Here is an 8,712-nt window from a genome sequence, read left to right on the forward strand (position 1 = left end):
ATCTGTGCCACGAAGTGCACAGCCTCTTCCAGCACTCGCCCCCACTGCTGTGATGTCTGCCTTGTGACGGAGCCAGAATTAGTGGAGTCAAAGACTGAACTGCAACCTCTAAACCTGGGAGCCCAGGAGCAGAGTACGCAACTGTGCAAAAGCAACTAACAGACTCGCTGAGGATGTGGTCTGTTTGTAGGTGGTGAAGGTTGCTAATATGCACGTGTGTATATTGTCAGCCAACTTTCCATTCCTATAATAAAATATCGAAGATGATCAACAGATAACGAGATAAAATCTGCTTGGACTCATAGGTTTGAAGGCTCCATGGTGTGATTGCTGTGGCCTTAGATCTGTAATGAGTCAGCATATCGCAGTGATAACTAACAGAGCAAAGTCATTTCATTCAATGGGAGGATACAGAGAACAGAGGCTGAGTTCCCATCACACGTTCCTAACAAAAGCACGCAATGGCTTGAGGTTCTCGCTCAAGGCCCCATGACGCCATCAATGCTACTGCATCTCTCAAAGGACCAGACTTTTAACACATGGACTTTAGGAAACATTCAAAATCCAAACATTAGCATACACTGTGGCAGAGAATATTACTTGTTTGTTAGAAATGTTGGCATAAAAACAGTGAAAACAAACAAACAAAAGAAGCTGAATTTGTATATTTTACTAAGAAAGGTAAGCATATCTATAAAGGACAGGGTCATAAGAGGAAAGATGAAAGGTTTGATTATTAATTCTCTGTCTTCCTCATATAAAACTCAATGTTTGTAAATTTAAAAAAATCAACATTAATGTTTAAAAATAAAATAATCTGAGAAAAATACACATAAAATTTAGTATTCTATGCTGGTCATAATATATGTTTATTTTCCTTGTCCAAAATAATTTTTAAAAATAATTTGTGAAGTATACATACTTAAAACTCAGTAAATTATCACAAAACTTGGGAAATCATTATAATCTAATTAGAAATATAAAAATTAGAAACATCAAATTTTCATTTTTTTAAAAAATTTTAAGATTGTGCTTTTATTTGTGTGTGTGTGTGTGTGTGTGTGTGTGTGTGTGTACGCAATGTGGAGAACTGGGAGCCACTTTCTAGAGCAGATTCTGCCTTTCTGCTGTGATTTTATGTGAACATGGACTCACAGAATTTGCAGTTGTATCTCTTACCTCCTTTAACTGACAACTCTTGCTGCAGGGAGAGAATTGTTGCCCCAGCCCGGGGAGAGGCAAGTGGAATCATTTTCTAGCCTTTCTCTTCTCCTTACCCAGAGAAGTATTAATTGTTTGAAAACTTTTGGACTTTATGATAGAGAAGAAAAACAAACAAGTAAACAAACAAACAAATATATAGAACAAAACTCTTACTCCTTCTTCAGTCTCAGAAAATAAAGATGATTTAATGAAAAGAAACTACAGGGTGTCATCAAAGGGAATTAAAAACACTAGAATTTTCTATAGCAATAGTCTCATTATGAGTGAAATGTCACAGTACATGGTGGTTTGTGAAATTGAAAATAGAATGTTGAAAAAATTTGATCCAAGGCCAATGTCCCCTTATTTTTATTGACAGAAGGTTGGACTGTAGGGGACAGTCTAAGGGGCTTTACCAACCACACCTGAGTCAGGTGCTGTAAAGAAGGACCAAAATAGGAAAATGTAACTATATGAGCCAAAGCTGGAGGAAGAAAACTGCCTGAAGAATAAGGGAAAAGAATTTGGAAAGGCAGTCATCAGAGAGAGAAAGAAGGAACAGAGGGAGGTAAAGTATTCATGAATTGCAATGGAACATCACATTTTAAAAAAGAATCACATTCTCTGATTTTTAGAAATGAAGCAGTTTCAGTTATTCTTTCTATGAAGCACAAAATTAACATTAGATTAGTAATAGAATCAAAGGTACTATCATACAAAGGAAACTTGTGTCCCAGATAAGATGCCTGTGTCAGTGCCTAGTTCTCTCAGTTGACTGCAAATATTGTACGTTCAGTGTTTCCAAATACTCAGTGAAACAGGGGCTGTGAATGGCAAGGGGCATGTGGTGGTCACCATTGTGAGAAACGCATCAGAAGAAGGTGAAGACCAGACACATGTACACTGGGTAGTAGGTAACGACTCACTCTTATTTGGTTATTAGGTTTTCTAATCTTTCTTTGAAATATAACCTGTCCAGTGAATAGATCAAGAGACAGAACTCAAATTAACTTTATTCCATCTTTGGAATCTCAGTATGAAAATCACAGCATGAATACATCTTGACATTCTTTTGAATCAAGAGACACATTATTGATACACTCAAAATTCCAACTTGATATAGAAACAGAAGAAAGGGGAGGTGGAGAGACGGATGCACAGTTACAAACACTTGCCATTCTTCCAGAGGATCCAATTTAGGTTACCAGCTCAAATACCTATAATTCCAACTTCATGGGATCTGAACCCTGTGGGTACACACACACACACATACACACACACACACACACATCCCCCCATAGACCAATGGCAATAATGAACTTTGAAAAGGAAACAGTGAGAACGAACTTTGGTTCTGTTCTGGGGAAAGCACACACTGTAGAGGTTATTGTCCGTTGCATGTCTTTCCCAACCCTTACTGTCTCATGAAAGAATGGGCCGCATCCACAAAATAATATTAGTTCCACATTTCAAATTACAAATACTAGTTGATAATTTATGAGATTTACTTCTTGGGGAGACACCAGAATCAAGTCCATGAAACTAAAATTTTTGTGTAATGTAGTTTTGTAATTAAATACACTACAAAAAGATAAATGATTTCTTTCAAGGATGTTAACTACAGTGCCTGTCATCCTCAAATATTCAGGAGTAATGTGTTATGTGTCTTTTAGCAGCATTGTGGGTTATTATCATGGTAAATAACCAACAACCCTGAGTTATCTTCTTACTAAAATCATGCACATAATGACCTTTAATGTGCGTCCTGGACATTTGGTCATAGTTCCGTACCAGTTCCCCATCAGTGAGAAATGACGACAGTGGAGCAGATTGTGGGAGAGTGGGCAGGGACTCGATTTTCTACTCAATTTTGCCATGAAATTAAAAATGTCATTAAAGTAAATTTTATTCATTTAGAAAGGTACACACAAATCTTGGCTTTTGCTTATGCATACTTTGGGAAATTATCATGCTATTTCAGAGACGATCTCAATAACTTTACTCATAGTTGTTGAAGTTTAGGCAATTCAGACCTTACATTCCCAATTTCTCTAGTGTTTTTGTTGTTGTACAAGCTTCATTTTTAATTTCTCTATTAACTGATAAAGTAAATCTCTTTAGAAAATTTCTCAGCTAATATTGCTTCTATAATTTCCTGGTAATGGGTCTCTACCCATCTTTGTAAAAATAAAAAAGACACAGTGTTTATCCTTCCAGGAATATTACATTTCATGCTCCACACTTGTGGGGAAGTCAGCAACAAACCGCTCCCCCATCTGTTTGCTTAATAGAAATTTTCAGTCAATGGGACTGGTGTCTGGAGTCAGGCGGGCCTGGTGGCACTGGGCTTTAGCCAAACATTTCAAACCATTTCCCTAAATGCTTCTGATCCAGCAAAATACAAAGCTGGCTTTACCGAGTACTTTTTCTCTTTAATTTTTTAATTTGTGCACATTGAGAGGGAAATGTAATCCATCTGTTTAGTTGGCGTGTAATTCAACAAACTATTGTTTCGTAAGAGAAATTCGATGTCCAGGAAGCCCTGTGAGCCTGTCTACTCTCTCAACTAGAATCCCAGAGAAGTGGAGATTTCTAAAAACAGATGGGCAGTGGTGTTAGAAGGTACTAGGTACTGTAGGTTTAGTAAAAATTATTGTCATCTTAATACTCTTTAGCCTATAAAATTTTGTCTAGTACCATCAGAAACATTAAGGTAAAATATGGCCTATTGGATTTAATTATTAGACTCTTGATTTCCGTTTCTTGATTTCTTTTCAATTCTTTCTAATCTCCACTCTCCCTAAGTGCTGTGGTACGTGGTTCCCAGCCTATATAATTTCTTTCTTCCGTGCTTTCAGCCTCACAGTTATGTTTTTCTTCCAAAAGCTTTGATTACATCTAAGTGATTCCATTTTTCAGGGGCTTGACTTTGAGTGCACATGAACATGTTTGCAGTATCTATATAGGAGTGTGCCCCGGGTGTATTAGATATCATTACTTCCACAGTGTTACGGTAGAAACTATATTTGAAAAGCTTTGTAGACTCATAAGTTTTGGAAATATTGGGTTAAAGGAGATCAAATGAGTTTATTGACTTCAGGATTCTGTGACATTTACTATTTTAATGGGCATTGTATATCTTTTAGAGAAAGCAGCATATGGAGAACTCAAAAATGCTCTTTTCTGCCTAAAGACAGACTTTGGGGGCGGGGAGCATTCACCTGAAGTAGAACTGTGAGAAACGCTTGAGAAATAATGTCTTTTTTTCCTCCTTGTATTTATTTCATTACTCTGTGGTAACTAGTGTCTATTGTCTAAAGACAAACAAGAAAACCCCTTCTTTTAAGATATAACTTAATTTTCTTTTTATTAGAGAAAACAAAATTGTTCTGTCTGACTGCAGAGAGAAGCTGGCCATCAATAGACAATAAGAAGAATTAAAGGCTGTTTTGCAACTATTTGAATGGAAATTCTATTTTGTAGGCTTAGTGGGAAGTGTGACAGCTTGGATAGAAGAACTGGGTTCTTTGATTAATTTCCCCCAATTGTGTTGTGAGATGAATCTTTTTAATAAGGCAATCGTGTGAGAATTGGCTCACATCTGTCGATGAACTCAGAAACAAGAAAGTGTAGAAAAAATTGAATAACCTCAAAATAAAAAGAAATAATTTGGAAGTGTTTTTGGCAATGCAGAATTCTTTTCTCTCTATTATCCTATCATTGATTTATCTTTCTTTGCAAACCTTCGTGGTTACAGGATTCTGAAATTATTTTCATTTGTTTCCCTACATCATTCTGAGGTTAGCCTCTCTAAAATGGATCTTTGATCTTTGTCTCAATCCCCACACCTCATTTCACTATGCACTGAAGGACCCACCTTGGGAGGCAAGTGGGTCGGGAAACCGCTTCCAAAACTACCTAGGACATGAGCTGCATCCCTTGTAAGAGTTCATATAGATCATATAATTTAAGTACCAAGTGATCTATTTTGGTCACTGTGTGTATCAAGGTCATGAGTTCTTGACTCAGAAAAGAGAAGAAATAGCTCCACCCACTTCAGGTGAGGCAGTTCTGCCCCAGTAGTGACCATTTTTCTCTTGAGAAACTTCTTTTATCCTCTAAACATAATACCAGTCTCAAATGGGAGGGTAGGAAGGGCTCCTGAAACCATGAAACTTACCACTACCGCAACATGGAAAATTTTATCGAGGACTAAGCTTTGACACTCTGCCCTGGAGCCACATATCCAGGTGTCTGTGTTTCTATGTGCCTGTCTCAGTCGTCTCAAACTCAGGTCAGAGGTGGTCACTCCATCTCCCCCATGGAAAATTGTGGCCCCATTAGAAATCTTGTCTTACCAAATGGTAAGAATACCCACTTCATATAAAACAAAGATCCAACAGAGAAAAGCAACCAGGGAAGGGCCATCTTTAATTCCTTTCCCTCAGCTTTAGAAGCCATTTAAACATCATTTTTTTTTCCTCCCAGAAAAAAAAAATAATGCGTGTGTCTTCCCATTTACTTTCATCACCACAAACACTTGCCTAGTGAATGACTTCTTAAAAATCAAAACCTCCTAATGGATCCATGCCTTTCCTCTCCTGGAATTTCATGTTTGTTACATGACAGCCAAACTGAACTTGCAAATATTTAATTTGTGTGGGTCACTGTCTTGGTGATTTCCCATTTTTCCTAAAGTCCTTAACTGTCTTGAAATGTCATTCACACCTGGTCCCTGTTAGGTTTTCTGCCTTAACTTTCAGCACTCTTCCTTTCTAGGCTGTTATCGCACCATCCCGAGTTGTTAAGAGACGTGCTCTCTGACCTTCATATAAGGCCCTCTAGGTACAGACAGGCTAGGACAAGGTCTCTGCTTCCACTTTGCATTTTGACAGCACTCCATTCTCTTCTGAATACTTTATATTAGTTAATCCTGTAACTGTGCCTTCCTCACATCAGACAGCACTACCAAGGGTTATATGCATCATGCATATAAACCACACACACACACACAAACCATTCAACGGAAAAATACTCAATGAGATAGGTAGCTTATAATTGAAGAAGCTAAAACATGATTATCCATCCAAGGTTACACCCCTGAAATCTGATTTGAGGTCTGAAACCATTCTTAACTTCTTTGCGTCCAGGGAAGAAAACAACATTGCAGGCATTCTTCAACAAACAGCACTTGCTGGAATGGTATGCAAGTAATTTCATAATTAAGAAGGCAATAATAGGGGCTGGGAAGGTGGCTCAGTGGTGAATGGCACTCACTGCTCTATCAAGGGTCCAGACTTCAATTCCTAGCACCCACATAGCACACGGCAGCTGCACATATCCGCTGGTGTGCAGATGTACATGAACACAAAGTACCCATATACATAAAAACACATAAAGAAATAAATCTTTTTTTTAAAAAAAGAAGGTAGTTACAGAAACAGGAATTCAACAAGAAAGACTTGAATTCTCCTTAATCTATACTTAACCTCATTTTTGTTCAACAGTCTATCTTTCCTGGGATCCACATTCCATCACGGCATAAACTGCTTACAAGGGAAATAAACTTTCTGTTGTTCTCCACACTGTATCCTAGTCTTCCTTATTACACTTGTTTGGTCACTGTGGGCATTAATGTTTGTTGTCGCCATTCATAAATTCTTTGATACTGAGGACTTTGCCCATTTTAGCATTGGATTCCCCAATATCAAGTCCAGTTTGCAAACAACATGAAGCCACTGGGCAGTAGATTAAGGAGAGATGGATAACAATTAAAAGAAATGTGTAGATAGGAGGAACCTCATAAACAATCTTCTACACATATTTTTATTGGTGCAGTATAATTATGGCCACAATTTTCTTTGAAACTATGGACTCCTGAAGTTTCTGTTCATTTTCTGCAATGACATTTCTTAGCTACATTAATCTTCTTCTTTTGAGTTAAATCATCCTTACCAGTTCTCATATTTGCTCTGCCATCACAAGAGCAACATACTATTACCAAATCAATGAGCACGTTTTGTGAGCACAGTCTGAGCACATTAATAACAAACAAAATTCAAAAATCTTAAATTGGCATTATACCATGGTCAGTGTCGACGTTACGGCAACAGCTCTAAGCAAGTGTTGCAAAGGTTAATGAAATCGTGTTTTCCACGCCATGGAGAAAGAGCAAGCTCTGTAATTCTGTGTGGAAAGTTGCTTTGAATTTTCTCTGTCCAGTAGAAATCAATTAATACTTCTATGCTTGTGTTTATGTCTCTATAAACTATAGAAAACCCTTGCTACCTACGCTCAGAAGAATGCTCTGATAAATAATAAAGTCCTGTCTGAAATCCACTATACAAGAGCAAAGTGTAATTATGATTTGTTTTCTGATTGGGATTAGCTTGATTCCCAGTTTGTAAGAAGTCTGTGATAACTGCCTGGCAACCTAATGTTATTTTCATTCCCTCCTGGGGGCATTCAAATAGCTGCTTGGAAGGCTAACTGTGAATATCTAACACCCTGTATGTGTAAACTGCTCCATGCATGAACTCACAGAACACATCAATGGAGTACATGGAGGGCACACGGTATTTCCACCGAAAGAGAGAGGGTGGGAAGGAATTTTCTTTGCTGTCAAAATTTTATAAACAAAGATCCATAGCAGTGTCTCTTGATGTGATTATATTCATTTTTGGGAATAAGTGTGCAAAACCCTAATGTTGGAGGAAAATACACAGGCAATAATGCTTTCTCAGAGCTAAGACAGCAGAACTCCGCAATCTCAAGCAAAACAAATTCACCATGTAGAGCTGTGAGTTGGGAAGCAATTAGGAATCTCTGCCGTAAATTTGAATTAAATAACCAGTTGCTTGAATGAAGATTAATCTGACCTTTCTCTTCATTGGTATTCATGAGGTATGGCTCCATTTTCGAAACTATCTGGGGTTTGGGGTTAAGATACTTTCTTTCTGTTACTGGACAATTATTCACTGACTCTTTGCAGTCATCCAGTATTTTTTTCAAACTTGAGATACTGGAAGAAATGTTTTCATGTTTTTTGTACTTTAAAATTTCATTTAAATTCAACTTTGCACGAAGCAAATTCATTCTTCTTTCCAGGAAACAATCACAGAACATTGATAGCGTAGCAGTCACCAAAGGGTTTCGTTGCGATTTTGTCCAGATGGGGAATGGTACTTAATAAATATAGATATGTGAAGTTTAGGAAAAGCTGTATCAGAAAAATCAACTTTTTGTGTGATTATTTTCTTGCACTTTTCTAACAGAATCCTTTTCCAATGATCACTTGGGTGTCATTCTTTCTGCATCAATGTTCTCATTTTATAAGCATCATTGTCAAGAGAATATTTTTTCTGCCCTTCAATGTGAATGGTGAAAAAAAATCTTTTTGTTTTCAGTTGAAAAAGATCTATTTGCTTTGGTAACTCTCCATTCTTTAATTAACTGAAGACAAGATTTTAAAGCCAGAGATCGGTTCTATGTTGTTAACAGCTTTGCCCT

Source organism: Myodes glareolus, chromosome 1 (assembly GCF_982192425.1).
Source record: "Myodes glareolus chromosome 1, mMyoGla1.1, whole genome shotgun sequence".
Classification (NCBI taxonomy): Eukaryota; Metazoa; Chordata; class Mammalia; order Rodentia; family Cricetidae; genus Myodes; species Myodes glareolus.